Source organism: Tenrec ecaudatus, chromosome 11 (genome assembly GCF_050624435.1).
Source record: "Tenrec ecaudatus isolate mTenEca1 chromosome 11, mTenEca1.hap1, whole genome shotgun sequence".
NCBI lineage: Eukaryota > Metazoa > Chordata > Mammalia > Afrosoricida > Tenrecidae > Tenrec > Tenrec ecaudatus.
In genome coordinates this window covers 27,371,973-27,389,884 of record NC_134540.1, presented here as the reverse complement: position 1 = coordinate 27,389,884, position 17,912 = coordinate 27,371,973, and positions in this window count along the sequence as shown.

Here is a 17,912-nt window from a genome sequence, read left to right as displayed (position 1 = left end):
TTGCGCTACCACATAATCTGGCAATTCCTCTACTGTGCCTATTCCTGGAAGAAGTAAGCAACTGACCACAACAAGACATGTGTGCTCTAATGTTCATCAAGACGCAGTTTACAATCACAAGGAATTGGAAACAATACAAATTTTGATCAATGTGTGAATGAATTAAGAAGTTTTGGTATATACACACTATGGAGTACTATGCATTCCTAAAGAACAGTGATGAATGCATGAAGCATATTGTCTCGTGGAAAGAATTCAAGAAAATTAGGCTAAGCAAAGTTAGCCATGCACAAAATGACAAGTACAACTTGAGTCCATTGAGATAAGCTCAAAACGTATAATGGGCATAGACGATAAGTTACCTAACACACAATTTCTGAATCAAGGCCCAGGCACTTTGGCAGGGATCAGACCCAACCTAGGGATGCTTATGGCATCCAACTAGAAAGGAGGGGGAAATTTGAAAAAAGACAATGGTATTGGGGAAACAGGTCACTAATCCACACATGGGGAAGGTATTGTTTATGTCTCCACAGGAAAGAGAGAGAGAGAGAGAGAAGTCTTCTTTCTGCTGTGCCAACTCTTGAGGGCAATATACTGGCATGGAGCAGTGCACTAACAGAAAGGACTGCGAGGCTAGCACCAATCCAAGCTTTGTTGACCCCTCTCTAGAAGAATGTACTACAGAGGACAGCACTGATGATACAGGCTGTGGGGAGTAGCCAGTCTGTCCTGATCACAAGGAAGCAAACTAAGAGGGAAAGAGAGAGGGAGCAAGGGAGGGAGGGAGGAAGGGAGGAAGGAAGGCAGAGAGAGCAAGAGAGAGAGAACCTTATTCTTTTTTAAACGTTTTATTAGGGGCTCATACAACTCTTATCACAATCCATACATATACATACATCAATTGTATAAAGCACATCTGTACATTCCCTGCCCCAATCATTCTCAAAGCATTTGCTCTCCACTTAAGCCCTTTGCATCAGGTCCTCTTCTTTTCCCCCCCTCCCTCCCCGCTTCCCCCTCCCTCATGGGCCCTTGATAATTTATAGATTATTATTTTGTCATATCTTGCCCTATCCGGCGTCTCCCTTCACCCCCTTCTCTGTTGTCCGTCCCCCAGGGAGGAGGTCACATGTAGATCCTTGCAATCAGTTCCTCCTTTCCAGCCCCCTCACCCTCTACTCTCCCAGTCAGTCAGAGAACCTTATTCTTATCAAGCCTTAAGGACGACATCCATGCTCACAGCAGCCAAATCACAGAGAGGATCATAGGGCAACAGTGGAGACACAGGATGGGAAGTGTGTCGGACCTCCCTACAGTGGGGCAAACCATGAAGGGAGCACAGCAGAACAGTAAGGGGAACAGAGTCACAAAGTCCCCTGAGGAATCACAGAAATAGACTTCTGACTCAGGAGGCAGTCCTTGGCACCTCATCAGACCTGCTTGGGAGACAGCCATAAAAGACAGCTGACAGACTTGCCACTATTTGTAGGCTTCACCTCCCACTTATTATTATTATTTAATTTTTAATTAAACTTTTAAATTATTTTTAAAAATAAATCTATCATATAAGGTAGGCAGGATCAATAATCTCAAGGAGAACACAATGGTACCAATGTTTCTGGGGATGCATGGATGAAGAAGAGACTGAAAAGGGAGCTGAACATGAACAAAATCAGGCACAGCGGACAACAAGGGATATAAAATCGACTGTGAGGAAGGTGTAGATGCCTGGTGGGATTTGATCAATTGTAATATAACTGAGAGAAATTATTGAGAACTGAATGAAGAGTAAACATGATAGTGGGGCAGGAGGAAAATAAAAGGAAACTGACTAGGAAGCTAAGGCTATATAGAAAGGCATAACTATAAGCATGTACATACGTAAATATTTTATTATATAAGGATGGGGTATTGCTCTATGCACATATATTTATATGTTAAAGTATTACGGCAGCAGATGGACTTTGGGCCTCTACTTAAGTCTTCCCTCAACACAAGAATATTTTGTTCTAATAACATGGCACTGTGTGATACTCACCTTCCTGACAGTTCCTGAAGACGAAAATGGGTGGAAAAGCAAATGCAGGGAAGTAAGCAGATGACGCCCGGCCATTAAATGATATAGCACCTGAGGTCTTAAAAGCTTGAAATTAAACATGCGGCCATCTATCAGGGAAGCAACAAAGCCCACATTGACAAAGCACACCACCCTGTGTGATCATGAGGTGTGGCCAGGGTCTGAGATCACAAGATCAAAAGCAAACAGTTTTATCGATGTCAAAGAGAAGGGCAGGGGTGGAGACATAAAGCCCATCTGTAGATAATTGGACATCCTCTCACAGAAGGGTCATATGGAAGGGATGATTCAGCCAGGGTGCAGTTTACCACCACAGAGCATTCCTCTGGATCTTTCATGCTTCCTAACCCCCCACTATCATAACCACACTACTACCTCACAAATCTTGTTAGATGAAAATATGTACATTAGTACAGATCGGAAGTTTTGACAAATGGAAGCCAGGATAGGTAAATTCCCCAGAGACAGTGATGGGATTGGTGACACCATGAAGGTAGGATACAGTGGGAGAAGGGGGAGGGGAATGGGAACTGACAGCAATAATGGATGTAATCCCACGCCCTCTAGGGGGACAGATAACAGAAATGTGGGTGAAGGGATTTGGTGCACAGTGTGTGATTTGAATATATATATGTGTGTGTGTATATATGTATATAAATTTATCAAGGGTTCACGAGGTGGGGAGTGTGGAGGAGGGGGGAAGGAGGAGCTGATAATAAGGGCTCAAATAGAAAGATAATGTTTTGAAAATGACAATGGTAACATATGCATAAGTTTGCTTGATATAATTGATTTATAAATTGTTATAATATCTGTAAGGGCCCTCAATCATATGATTTAAAATTTAAAATAAAAATATATATTTATATATTTAAAATATAAAAATTAACATAGAGTGTTAACAGCAACTAAATATAAACAATAGGTAACAGGGTAGTGAAACAACAACTTTAGATTGTGAAATTAAAGCATTGTTTTTAAACAGAACTCATTAATCACTTAGGAATCTTGACCAAATTAGTTTAATATTCTAGTTAGAGTATATTTTTGCTATGGACACACTGTATAACTTTGCACTCATAACTCCAAATAAAATTAAGTATAAAGTTGCTACTACAGTCTATATCTCTTACTGAGAACATTATCAACAAAAATTGAAATATCTTAATTATGCAGTAATAAAATGTGAAATAAATACAAGATCATCATATGTTTATAAGTGTAATAAGAAGATATTTGAGAATATTCTGCCAAACTTTTTTGGGGAAAAAAATGATTCAGTCCCCCTGACAAGTAAAAACTTTTGTACTCTGGCCCATAATTCTGGATGAAGTGTAGGTAACTGCTTTTGCAGTCAGTCCAGCACCACGAGAGTGTGTATTACCCACTCTGGGAAACTTTATTTTAGAGAAAGAGTGTAGCAAAATAAATGTTTGCATAAAGGTTAATAATTTAAGAAAAATATAAAATATTATATTGAGTTTTATCTGATTAGAATATAGACAGCTTGACAAAGATAAATCAGTTGTAGTTACAACATGAGTCAATATATGTCAAAATAACAGCATTGTTAGACAGACGGCTGAAAATTCAAATAGTGCTTTAGAAAATATGGATAGTATCTAAATATGCATTTCAACATACCCCATGTATTATTGCATTAATTATAAAAACAAAGTAAAATGTAAACATATTTTCTGCTCTTGAGTACAATCCTAAATCAATTTTAAAAATAAATGATTTAACTGATTCTCAATGCATGTGAAAGTTAGCTGTTACTTCAAAATACACATCTCACATAAAATATCACATCACTGTCTTCCAAACAATTAGAGTTAAGTTTTGGAATTTATTGTTTAATGTATATAATCACTCAAGTTATTCAAGGAACTCAGACTTATTCTCTTTTGACACCCACTTTTACATCTTATTTTAGTGATCTTTTGTTTTCTTCATACATGATGTTCTTGATGTCATCTCATAGCTTTCAAGCTGTCTGACATTAGTGTGCAGCACATCAAATCTGTCCTTGAGATGCTCTCAGTATTTTGGTGGGGTATACGCAGAGTTGAAACATGACTCTCATGGACTTGTTTACGTTTTCTTTCGTTTCAGTGTCAGCTTGCATTGCAACAATTGATGGCTTTACCACAATCACTCTGACCTTACTTTGTCTCTTTCCACAGATAAAGGCAATTTGATTCCTGTGTCTTTCATCTGGTGTAGCTCAGGTGTATATTTTATGTAGTTAAAAAACATTGTTGTTGAAAATAGTATTTGCAATAAAAAAAGTTCTCTTTATGTCATCAAGGCCACATTTTCAAACGATTGTTCCTTATTTTGTTTCCAACATTTGTGTTTACATAAACAATAATTATTGACGTATCTTGATTACAAGTTTTATCAATTTCAGATTGAGGACAATAGTCGAATACTTTCATTTCTCCTTCTTCCCTGTTCTTGTTCCTTTTTATGGACTTTGTCCTTATTAATTATCACCTTTTAGATTTCAAATTATTGAATATTTTAGGTACACAAATCTTCCTATTGTAATTTTCCCCTCATAAATCTGTCCATTGTTTTGTTGAAAATTGGGCCTTGGGAGTGAGTTAATTTCCAGAACTGAGGAATGCCTAACAGCCATAATCTCTGGGTTTATAGCACTCTGTATTTAACCAGTAATTCTCTTTTTTATGACTTTGCATTTCAATTCACATTTTTCTCTCAGTGGAGTCAAAATTTTCTATTGTGATTCCATTCCAAGCAGTTAGAACTGCTAATCATGCACCATCTAGTTCTTATACTCTTAAGGTAAAGAAAACTGATATTGACATTGTTAACTTAATTGTTTTCATATTTATTTTTCATTTTTTGTAATTTTATTTTTTATTTATTTAAAAACAACATTTTATTAGAGGCTTGTACCATTCTTATCACAATCCGTACATACATCCATTGTGTCAAGCACATTTGTACATTAGTTGGCATCATCATTCTCAATACATTTGCCTTCTACATCGACTCCTCATTTTCCCCTCCCTCCCCACTCACCCCTCCCTAATGAACCCTTCATCTCCCCTCACCCACTTTCTGTTGTCCATACCCAAGACAGGAGGTTATACAAAGATTCTTGTAATCGATTACCCCTTTCAACCCCACATACCCTCCACCCTCCAGACATTGGCACTATTACCACTAGTCCTGAAGGGGTCATCTGTCCTGGATTCCCTGTGTTTCCAGTTGCTATCTGTACTAATGTACATCATCTGGTCTAGCCAGATTTGTAAGGTAGAATTGGGATCATGATAGTTGGAGGGGGGCGGGGGAAAGCATTTAAGAACTAGAGGAAAGTTATATGTTTCATCGTTACTACTCTGCACCCTGGCTCATATCCTCCCCACAACCCTTCAGTAAGGGGGTGTCCAGTTTCCTACCAATGGGCTTTGAGTCTCCACTCTGCACTCACCTTCATTTATAATGATATGAGTTTTTGTTCTTTGATGCTTGTTACCTGATCCCTTTGGGCGCTCGTGAAAATACAAGCTGGTGTTCTTCTTCCATGTGGGCTTTGTTGCTGCTGAGCTAGATGGCCACTTGTTTATCTTCAAGCATTGAAGACCCCAGACGCTCTATCTTTTGATAGCCAGGCACCATCAGTTTTCTTCACCACATTTGCTTATGCACAGGTTTGTCTTCAGTGATCATATTGGGAAGGTGGGCACCAACTGATAAGATTTTTTTCACTGCTTGTTTATCTGCAAGCATTTAAGATCGCAGATGCTATGTCTTTTGATAGCCGGGCACTGCCAGCTTTCTTCACCACATTTGCTTATGCTCACATGAGTCTTTAGCAATCCGGTCAGGAAGGTGTGCATCATGGAATGCCAATTTAATAGAACAATGTGTTTTTGAATTGAGTATGTACTTGAGTAGAGGCCCAATGTCCATCTGCTGCCTTAATACTAAACTTATAAATATATGAATGTAGATCTATTTCCCACCATCCATTATAAATATATTTACATATGTACATAACTGTATTTAGAGTTCTATAAATACCCTTGATCACCTATTTCTTTCCTCTATTTCCTTTTACTTTCCTCATGTCCCACTATCATGCTCAGCCTTCATTTGGGTTTCAGTAATTCCTCTTGGCTACTTTGCCCTTGCTGAATCCCTACCTGACCTCTCACACACTCCTTGCCACTAATTTTGGATCACGTGTTGCTCCCCTGTCCCTGGGTTGGTCAACACCACCGCCTTACCCCCACCACCCCCTCTCCAATGACTCCCAGGAACCATGGGTCCTGTTGTTTTCTCCTTCAGACTGTTCATCCAGCCTATCTTATCTAAATAGATCTGTAGAGATAATAATATGCACCAAAAAATACAAGGCATAGCAAGACAGGCGAGGAATGAGAACATGGCGATGACAACAAAAAAGAAAACCAATGACCCATAAAAGAATAACTTAATTAAAAAAAAAGACAAAGAAACAGATTTATAAAGAAAGAAAACCTGTAAATAAATCAAAGTCTGAGTTTTGAATTCTAGGCTTGACCTACAGTTAGGTCCAATGGGGTCCAAAGCTCTGGTCCCAGAGTCTATCATTTGTACTCCATCGGGAGCTTCTTGCTCTGCTCCCCAGGTTGCTCTACCCCACACCTTTAGTGTTTTGCCTCAGTGTCGTGGAATCAGTCCGGGCCAGTCCTGGCTCTGCGTCTCAAGTGTTGTTCCCCCTCAGGGCACTGGGCCAGCGAGGGACCGCATGTCTCATAGTGGGATCAGACATATGGTACACTCTGTGCATTGGCTGTTTGGAGCAGGGATATGGTCCTACAGGTCTGGTGGGCCAGGATGGGTTCCACTCTCTCTTCCTCCCCATTCATTTGCTCCCGTGTGCTCTGATCAGACATGCCCCTCTCCCTTAGCTGAAGCTTCAGTGCCGTCCTCTAAAGCAAATTCTTCTGGGGAGGGGCATATGTCCAGTAGCTGGTATGGGGGTCGAGCGCCCCTCCACTGGCTCCCCATTTCTTGCCAGCATGCTGCATTCACATCCCGGAACACTGGTTTAAGTCTGGTCACAGTTTCCCTGTGGAGCCACAAACAATAGCCTCCCCTTGCGTAGGTCAGTGCCCTCTTCCCCTGCTACACATCTCTTTTTGTTTGTTTTTTCCCTTTCCTCCCTCCCCTTTTAGTTGGTTACCATGTATACCCCTGCATTTTGTCTGGCCCCTGCCATACTACCTGGACCTCACCGCTGGAGTGTTTGTATACAGTAGCTTTTTCCCTGTGCCCCTTTTGCATTTTTCTTTTATTGTTTTTTATAAACTTACCTCAGCGGACTCATATTATACTTGTCCTTTTGTGCTTGGCTTACTCCACTTAGCAGAGTTTCCTCCAGTTCTTCCCATGCAGCGATATGCTTCAGGCATTCATCACTGCTTTTTAGCAATGTATTGTACTCCATTGTATGCATGTACCACAGTTTTTTATTCCGTTTGTCTGTTGATGGAAGTTTGGGTTGTTTCCAACTCCTGTGATGGTGAACTGTGCCACAAAGAACATTGGAGCACAGGTGTCTGGCCTTGGTTTGTTTCTTGCCTCTTCGGGGTATATGCCCAGTAGAGGGATTGCTGGGTCATATGGTAACTCAAATTTCCCCATCTGTTTGAGAAAATTTCAAATCGTTTGCCATAGTGGCTGTACATACCTAAAGGTCCACCAGAAGTGGACAAAAGTTCCTATCTCACCACAGCCCCTGCAACACTTGTTGTTTTCTGATTTTTTAATTGGACAATCTTTGAGGGTGTTAGGTGGTATTCCATAGTTGTTTTGATTTGCATTTCTCTTATGACTAATGATTGGGGATATTTTTTCATATGTTTATTGGCCATTTGAATTTCAGACTCTGTGAAACTTCTATTCTGATCATTTGCCCACCTCCTCAGTGGGTAGTTAGTTTTTCTCTTATTGTAAGCTTGCAAAGTATTATAGGTTTTAGTATTAAGGCCTTTGTCTGAAGTGTCATTGCTAAAGATGTTTTCCTAGTTGGTGGGCTCTCTTATTACACTCTTGGTCAATTCTTTCAATGTACACAGGTGTCTTATCTTAAGTATCTCCTGCTTATCTTTTTGTGACTCCTCTGTATTTGTGTCCTTCCATTTCTGATAACCTATGTATTCCCTGTGCCAGGGTTCTCAGATTTGTCCCAATTCCCTCATTAATGTCCCTAATTTTGGGGGTTTTATCTCAAGTTCTGTGATCCACCTTGACTTTCTTTTTGTGCATGGGTTGCGGTAAGTGTCTTGCTTCATTTTTCTGCAGGTTGATATCCATTTTTTCCAGCACCATTTATTGAAGATGGCAACTGTTTCACATTTAATATTATCTGGGACCATATCAAAGATCAGTTGACTGTATGCAGATGTTTTTATTTCTGGATCGTCAGCTTTTATCCAATGGTCTGAATATCTGTTGTTATACCAGTACTACACTCTTTTGACAACTGTGGCCATACAGTATGTGCTAAAGTCAGCTAGAGCAAGCCCTCCCACTTTGTCCTTCTTCTTGAGGCGTTCTCCACTAATTCTGGGCTTCTTCCCCCTCCATATGAAGTTGGCAATCAGTTTTTCCAATTCTTTGAAGAAGAATGGTGGTATTCGTATCAGGATAGCATTGTACTTATATATTGCCTTGGGCAGAACTGACATCTTTACTATACTGAGTCTGCCCATCTATGAGCATGAGATATTCTTCCATTTGTTGAGGCCACTCTTGATTTCTTGTAGTAGTGTTTCATTTTTTAGCCTGGTATATTCCTAGCTTTTTCTATTTTGCTTGGCTATTATAAAGGGTACTACCTTTTTAATTGTCTCTTCTGTGATCTTGTCTTATGTGTAGACCAGTCTAGTAGACATGTTTGTTGATTTTGTATCCTGCCACTCTGCCATATTCTTCGATTGCTTCCAACACTCCGCTTGTGGGGGGAGGTCAGATGTTCACAGCCATCCTCCCAGTTGCCAGACTGCAGTAGGCCCCACATCCTGCTATTAAAGACAATGGATGCCTGCAGTCATCTATTTGGTTCCAGTTGGTGGGGTTTACACCCTACTGATAATGGTTCCTATGGAGATTTAGGGAATAGGCCAAAGTTAAGCCACCATCCTAAACCTAGGATCTGCTCATCTTGTCACATGTATAACCCCAATCCCTCCCCTTCCTATTGCGTGTATATCCCTAGACCACCCCCCTCTCATTACTGTATTACCCATAGGACAGCCCCTTCCAGTGATGTATGTCCCCACCTGCAATTAGGGGGCTTGTGAGTCCCCAGAGAATATAAAAGGCCTGGGCTAGCATTAAATTTCTCTCTCTCCCTCCACGTGGACCATCAAGTGGAGCTGAGGTGAGCATGCTACCATGAATTGTGTCTGACTCCATTTATTTCAATACTTCTATTCTATGTCTCATGCTCTCTATAACTTTACTATGATCTTTACTTATTATCACTGTATTATTGCGCCTACCGGACTCGTAATGAAGTATTAGGGGCTGGTTTCCCCTGACATCTGCTTGTGGAGTTTAACGGATCTTTGATGTATAGAATCATATCATCTGTGAATAATGATAATTTTGCCTCTTCCCTCCTTGTCTCTTGTTATGGCCTGTATCTTGAGGTCATTTTGGTCAGATATTAAGATTTGCTAATCCTGCTTATTTTGCATTGCCATTTGCTTGGTATGTTTTTCTCCAGCCTTTAATTCTCAAACTGTTTTTGTCTGTAAACTTGAGATGTGTCTCCTGGAGGCAGCATATCGATCAGTTATGTTTTCTCAGCCAGTCTGTTAGCCTGTGTATTTTAATGCCTGAATTAAGGCCATTGATTTTCAGTGTTATTACATCCATCTGCGGACTCTGTGATGTCATCTTGTACGTTTTGTGTTGGATATTTTCCTATTTATTTTGGATATTTTCCTATCTATCTTATCCGCTTTTGTTGTGTGTGTGGATTATGTTTGCCTTCTTTCCACTATTAAGCCGATGCTACCCTGGGGAGTGTTTTCACTTTCTCACCCTATGGATGGAGCTGTCAGACTATTTCTATATCTTACTGTGTTTTCACTCTTATTCTAGCCGACCATTATTCCGTTATTTGAAATGATATTCTTCTCATGTGATGCTGATTGGGTTCTTGTGGGCCCATGAAGACATCACTTCACTGGCTGATCTCTAAGTTGTCCTCACAGTGCTTGGAGCACCTTAGGTGACCTATAGTGTTTCCCTCAGCAAATGAAGTGCTGAGGAGGGTGTTTGGATATAGTATGCTCCTTGGTATAGAGCTCTGTAGCTGGCAGGAGGAATTACTATAGACAGAAAAATTACCTTGGAGTTTGGGTAGATATTCCAGCAGTGCCCTGGAGCGGTGGTCAGCATTCCCCCCAGTCACTTGTAGGGCCTCAGGGTTTAGGCTGAGATATCCCTACTGTTTACAGGGGAGAACCCCTACTGCTTGATGTATGGAAGAAGACTGGCGTGATTTCCCCAGTTGCTTGCTAAGCCAATAAATGCGGGTGGTAGCTTCCCCAGTTGGGTCTTCAGAATTGTCCTAAGCTGAGGGGAGTGACCTGGAGGCTGCTAGCGGCTTGTGACCAGAAAGAGAGTGAAAAGAGAAGAATAAAGAGAGAAAGAAAAAAAAAAACAAAGACTGCAGCAATAATGCCAAGCAAACTAATACCCACTCTCTCACACACACACACACACAACTAAAATGCACAGAATAAATATAAGTGAAAAGAGTAAAAAAAAGGGAAAATAACAAAAACGGAGAACTGAATCTGCTGATACTGTGGCAGGAAAGAGAGAAGAGCTAGGAGAGGAAGAGAAAAGAAGAAAAAGTGAAAGAAGAGAACATAGAAAGAAAGAAAAAGAAAGCGAAGGAGAGAACTAAAAAAATAGATTAAAAAAATAGCTGCCTCCGTGCTGTGTTGTGTGTAGCACTGTCTTGTCCTGTGTGCCACACTGTCTTGGGGACAGTCTGACCACTGAGTGAGCACAGTTCCCTTAGGCAGAGTTTACAGGTCTGTGAACCAGCAGTGGCATGTAAAAGGAAAGAGAGCGAGAAGAGAGAATAATACAATCATAGAAAGAAGAGAAGACAACAAAGAAAGAGAGAAGAAAGAAAAAGAGAAGAAAGGTAAAGAAGGGGGACAATGCAACTGTATTCACTAAGATTGGCTTTGAAAATAAGGAGGGAAGAGAGAGAAGGAGGAAATAAAGAATAAAGCGATCAGTGATCCCTGATTGCTTGAATGTGGGGCCAGAGGGGTTTAGATTCTGCCCCACAATGGCAGGTTGGTGTGCCCTTGGTGTGCCTTTTGATGCAGGGACCCAGTGGTGGTGGGCAGAATTTCCCTAGCTGACAAGAGGTCCCACGGAGTCTTCCTCAGCAGCCTGCTGCAGATTGCTGCTACAGCTTCCTCTGGCGTTCAACACTTACACAGAGGGCAGCCTTCTATTTGGTTTGATTTGCCCTAAGTGGAGGGTATTGACCTGGAAACCAGTAGTGGAGTGTGATAGGAAAGAGAGGGAGAGAAGAGGGGAAAGTGGGAAAAGGAGAAAAAAAGAGGGAAAAAGAAGAGTCAAAAAAACAACACAAACCTGAGCTCGCTGAGACTGGCTGCGTTGGGAAAGATACAAAGGCGAGCAAATTTTAAAAAACGCAGAGTGCTAAGTATGGAGATAACTGAGAATTGATCACCTGTCCGTGAGGCTGGAGGAGTTCCAACTCTTCCTCAAGGTAGCAGGGCAGGATAACCGCTTGATGTAGAGTTCACAGGTGCAGGGTGGGATTATTCTAAGACAAGATGGCACTAGCGGCTAGGTGTCAGTTCCCACCACGGTACTGAGAGTTGGGAGTTCACTGGTATACCTGCCTTGGGCTGAATGTAGCACTACAGCAGGGATGGGGTGTTCCCACAGCCCTGTGTAGGGCCCCAAGACAGACAGGAACCCCCCAGCTATGTGTAGAATCACTGAGAAGGAAGCTGGGCTTATTGTCCTATCTAGACTGCTGGTGCCATACTAGGTCAAAGGATTTTATCTATCTATCTATCTATCTATCTATCTATCTATCTATCTATCTATCTATCTATCTATCTATCTAGTTTTTATCACCCTGGCCAGCTAGAATAGAATCAACTTAAATTGTCTCCCTCACTCTCTGGGCTGCAGCTCAGTCCTTTGTTAGAAGTCAAGACTTGCTTCAGTGGGTCTTTGTTATGCACAAAGCCTCCAGGCCCTGTAGCTCAATTCTGGCATTCCTTAGCTGGGCTTCTTATGCTCATTTATATTAAGGGCTCTTGTCTATGTGCTCCTTGGAGCTGAGCAACAAGACTGGGGTTTGAATTTTTAAGCAACAATATATATTTCATCCTATTTTATATTATGCTTGTGAGGGGCTCTGATTTGGGGGCTGTCATGCTGACCCCAGAGGGGGAGATCCATCTTATCAGGGGGGTTGTTTCCTTCTTGGCCAATTGGAACTGAATTCACACCCTGGACTCTAACTGCCTATTTTCTCCCACACCTCCATCTTCCTCAGGTAAAATTCTGCTTTTTCTTTCTATTCCAAATTATGGCTACCTGCCCTGTCACTCCTCAGGCTGTGAGCTCATGGCAGCCAACAGCATGAAGACCTCTGGCTTGGGATTATCTGTGCCTTTGGGATTCTGCCCCATTAGGACTTCAGCCTGGAGAAATTGCTGCTCCGGCAAGGAGTCGGTTCAAAGAGCTTTTTGGATGGAGCCTGTGGGTGATTTGGAGAGTTCTTGGTTCACTTTGTGAACCACACCAGAAAAGGAGGTTCAGGAGAGACTCTAGTACCCTAATTCTAATTCCAGGGCTCCACCTCCCCATTTCCTTCATCTTACTTCCCAATTTTCTGGTCTGGCAGCAGGAGCTCTGAAGGGTGAGTCCTGTCTTGTCTCCATTTTCCCTCTTCATATTTCTCTCTCATAGATCTTTTTTAAAGACAAAGTGAGACCGAGATTTTCACCTTAGATAGTCACTCACAAGTTTTTGAGACCCTGCTGCTACTTACGAAAACAGGACACAAAACATTATCTTTATGGATTGTATCACGCTAATGACGTCCTTTCCTTGAGTTATGTGTAAGAAGCGTTTGTGACTGTGGCCCCTGTATACTCCACCACAAGCACAGATGTAGTTGCAGGAAAGGTAAATGCTCATGTCCAAATATCCTGTTTCTAATCTCTCTATATATTTGTAGATATATTCCCACTCTCTTTTCATATGAACTTAGAAATTTATTCATTGATTAGAGAAATCTAAAATGGAGAAATTTTTCATTTATTTGAAAAAGAATTCTTGTTATTTTAAAAATAGTGTTAAATTTAATATTTAGTATATTAACTTTAAAACCATTTCCTTGGTGGTATCTTCCACCATATATCAAAGTTAAATAATTTTTAAAGTTTGTGCTTCAGTTTTATCAATACACACATGTAAATATATATTTTTTTTAAATTAAATAGTGCCTCAAAGGAGAAATATACTATTTTGATTTTGAGAATGAAATAGTATTATCTTGGCATTTTGATTTTAAGACTCTTACTTATATATTCTCCTTGTATCATTCATACACATTTAATCATATTGCTTATTAGCCTTATTTCATTATTCTGCATATCTTTAACCAACAGGAATACTTGATATATATTATTAAAACTATAATATTATTCAGTAGATTCAAAATAATTATAAGCAAATACCTAAATCTACTTTTGCTGAATTTTTATGTCCCTACCAGTTAATTGGTGGTTTAGATCTCATCTTTGTGCCACAAATATTTATTTTTGTTCATAGCTTTTTTACTTTTGCCCAAAATCTGTCAATATTATCAGAAAAGTTCCCTAATTTTACCTTAAATTTAATTGTTACAATGAGGATACAATGGAGTTTTCATAGAGTATTTACTGTATTTATATTTGAAATCTATTCATTTATGCCTTATCTGTTTTGCTAAACCACTTGGAAAAAAATTCCCTCCAAAATAATAAAAAGAAAAGTGTGCATCATTTGTCTTTTCTCCTTAAAAGGAGAAAATAATCAATGGGAAAACAAAGCAAAACATAAACCAGGCTGTAGTAATAATAAACCATGATCTTTAATTCCAATATCAATAATTATGAGTTTCATATTACCTATCTGTTGCCTAATTATCAGAGTATATCATATGTGACCTTTATTTTTTCCTCAGGACTATCAGATTATATGCTCCCTTCTTCCAGTAATGAAGACAGTACAAAATATACAAGTAAGAGTTTCCAAAAAATAACAATAAAATGGTACGATAAATTGATTAAAAAGCACTTGTAATGCCTGCTAAATGAGGGCATAGCACCCACTGTTACCGCTCGCAGGTGGCTCTGCTCTTTTGATTATAATGTCCTTGGTGATAGAGGTCACGTTAATTTTATCTTATCCAAGGATTCTAGGTGAAATATGTGGCCCATGTGCAAGCTTCATGCTCGTTTGTCACATTATTATTTGCTGTCATTTTTGAAGGTAGGTGTCTTTTTGAAGAATGTGCCACAGCTAGAGGGTCATGCTATTTGCATAAAGCTTGAAAGCTGTCTCTCCAGAGAGAATGAGTGGAATGCAGCCTCACTTTCTGTTTACAGAGAGAGTTTAGCGGACAGCTGTCATTAGCTGATGCTGCCTCTCTCTGTGCATCGGTAATTCCAAAAAACAAATAAACAAGATATTAAGAAATTGTAACTGAAATTTACACTTACTGGTCTGAATGTTAATTTTACTCCACGCCATAAATTAATTCTGGTCTTTTGTCAGCAGATATTTTTGCTTTATCTCATCAAATGATGTTTTTAAATTAAAGTGATTTACAGAATATTATTTGCTTTTGCTCGATACCCAAATAAATTCCTTCCTTCACAAAATTAGAAGAAGGCACACTGAAGATCTGAGGAAAGCTTGACAAACAATGCAAGGGACAGTTGTTGCTATAGCCAAGAATTAAATTATTATGCATAAAGTAATGCATTTCATAACCTCATCGTTAATATATGAAAACACACATACAGGAAACTAAGAAATTTGCTTTTTATATTGAAAATCATTTTATGTCAGTAAATGTGTTTTATCCATGTAGTAATAATAAGTTGATAAATGTTAAGTGCCATCTACCCCTTTAGATATAATATAAAAATTAAGTCACGAAAATGAATAATGACTAATGAAGTATTTGGTGTTAAGTTAGCAAGGTTTGTTTCTATGCGTCATGAAGTAGTCAATGAGTCATCTCAGGAATGCAGAAGGATCTACCTCAACTCTGCCTGGATCTCTGAACCACAGATCAAATAGAATAAAATGATTCTTGCTTTAAGTAACAAAGTTTAGGATAATTTACCAGCAATGTTGTTGTTGGTAGGTGCTGTTGAGTTGCCTCTGACCCATGTTGACCTAAGGCACAACAGAATTAAACACTGCTAGGCCCTGTCCCATCCTCACATCTGTTTCTGTGCCTGAGGACATTGATGGAGCCACTGTGTCCATCCCTATCATTGATGGCCTTCTTCTTTTTTGCCACCTCTCTACTTTACCAAATATAATGTCCTTCTTCAGGGATTGGTCTCTTCTGTCAATGTGGCCACAGTACGTATGGCAGCATTTTGCCATCTTTGCCTCTAAGCCCTCTGGCTTTACTTCTCCCAATAAAAGTTCAGTTTGCACTTTTAGCAGTCCATAGTACTCTTAATATTCTTCTCCAAGACCACAACTCAAATGTGCCAGTTCTTTTATGGATGGTCTTCCTTACTCAGTGGTCAACTTTCACATGTTTATGCTGAAAAGAATATTATGACTTGTAACAGGCACACCTTAAACCTCAAAGTGACATCTTTGGTCTTCAATACTCTTGTGCAGCAGTTATCTAATGCAATCCATCTTTTGATAACTTGGCTGCTGTTTCTATGAGCATTGATTGTGGATCCAAGTAAAACAAAATCCTTGACAAATTTAACGTTTACTCCATTTACCATGATGTTACCTATTGGTCCAGTTGTAGGCTTTTGGTCTTCCTTACATTGATTTGTAATGCATCCTGATGCTACATTCATCTTCATATAATCCATCTTCTCTGATGATTTTCTCAGTTAAGGGATTCTAAATGCATGGTGAGAAGATGCAACTTTGATGCATACCTTTCCTTAGTTTATGCTTCCTATTTATTTGGGAAACCAAGCATGTTTTACCAGAAAAAGATGAAGGAAATAGTTACACTTATAGATTCTATTAAAAAGGCACTGACGATTCTGATTTGTGTGTCCAACACACATTCTCTTTATTACCAAGATCTGAAATTACTGAAGTACATTAAATAAGACCCTTTAAATAATTTTTAGAAATCCTAGTGAAGACACATTGCATAAGTACTTATAAAGGAGACAATTGTGAAAAGTTTGAGTGTTTCAATATCAAACCTCCTAATTTTTAGTTGAAGAAAGTTTAAAAATATGTTCATTAATAAATAACCCACATGTACAAAATAAATTATTCTAAATGTACATTTTGACTTAATTCCATTGATTTTAATAGTGCTCTTCTGAATGGCAATTTTGTTTCTATATACAAAACTGCATCAATTTGAACTTTCAGTGATATTAAATAAAAGGTGTAATTGAATCTGTGGAATAATTGGGATAATTACTGGATTTCTAATGGCAGTATTGGTTTTCCAAACCCACAGGCCACAGCAAAGAAGAAAGATGGATGTATGCTTGAAAAAAATGGAAGAGTTGAATAGGAATCTTGTTTTTCAATTTATGTCATGCAGAAATATGCTTTCCTAATTAAAAAGTATACCAGCATATTTGCTGAATCATAGCTTCATGTACTTTCTAATGAGAAATGGTTTAATTAAATGTGATATCATTAAGTCCATTCCACTTACAGGGAGCCTATAGGACAGAGTAGAACTGATTTATAGGGTTTCTGAGGCTGTAAATCTTTTGGAGAACAGGGATCCTCCATTGGTGAGTTACCAGCCCCTTGCTTAACCCACTGCACCAACAAAGGCCCTTCTAAATATTACTTAGCCAAAAAGTAAAGCCAATTGAGTCATTTTTAGTCATATTGGCCCTAACTATGGTTACTAAAGGAGCTATAAACTTTGCACCTTGAGTGTTAAAGTTTGAACCATTGACTTTGCAGCTAGCAGTCAAAAGCTTACCTGACAGAGCCACTAGGCTTCCTTAATGCTACTAGTCATTTATTGCTGATACATAGTTGTCTGAGAGCATATCATTTAGATATGGACAACTTAGTTAAAATTACTTTTCTCTATGCTTAATATTTATAGCCTTACCTCGGTCAATTCACATTTTTTGTTTGCAATAAAGTATCAGTAAAAATCCTCTCTACATATAGGTTCGTTGTGTATATTCAATACTCTAGTTAATACAAAGTTATAGTTGTTAAGTGTCAACTGGTCAGGTCCAACCCTATGTACAATAGAATGAAACACTTCCCTGTACTGTGCCATCCTCACGAGTGTTCTTATGTTTGAGCTCATTGTTTCAGCCCCTGTGTCAATCCATCTTACTGAGAGCCTTCCTCTTTGTCACTGCCTCTCTACTTCACCAAGTATGATAGCCTGGGCTTGTCTCTCCTGATAACATTTCCAAAGTGCATGTAACCAAGTCTTACCGTCCTTGACTCTAAGGAGCACTCTGGCCATATTTCTTTTAAGACAGATTTATTTGTCTTTTAGCAAGTACCAGTCCATAGAACT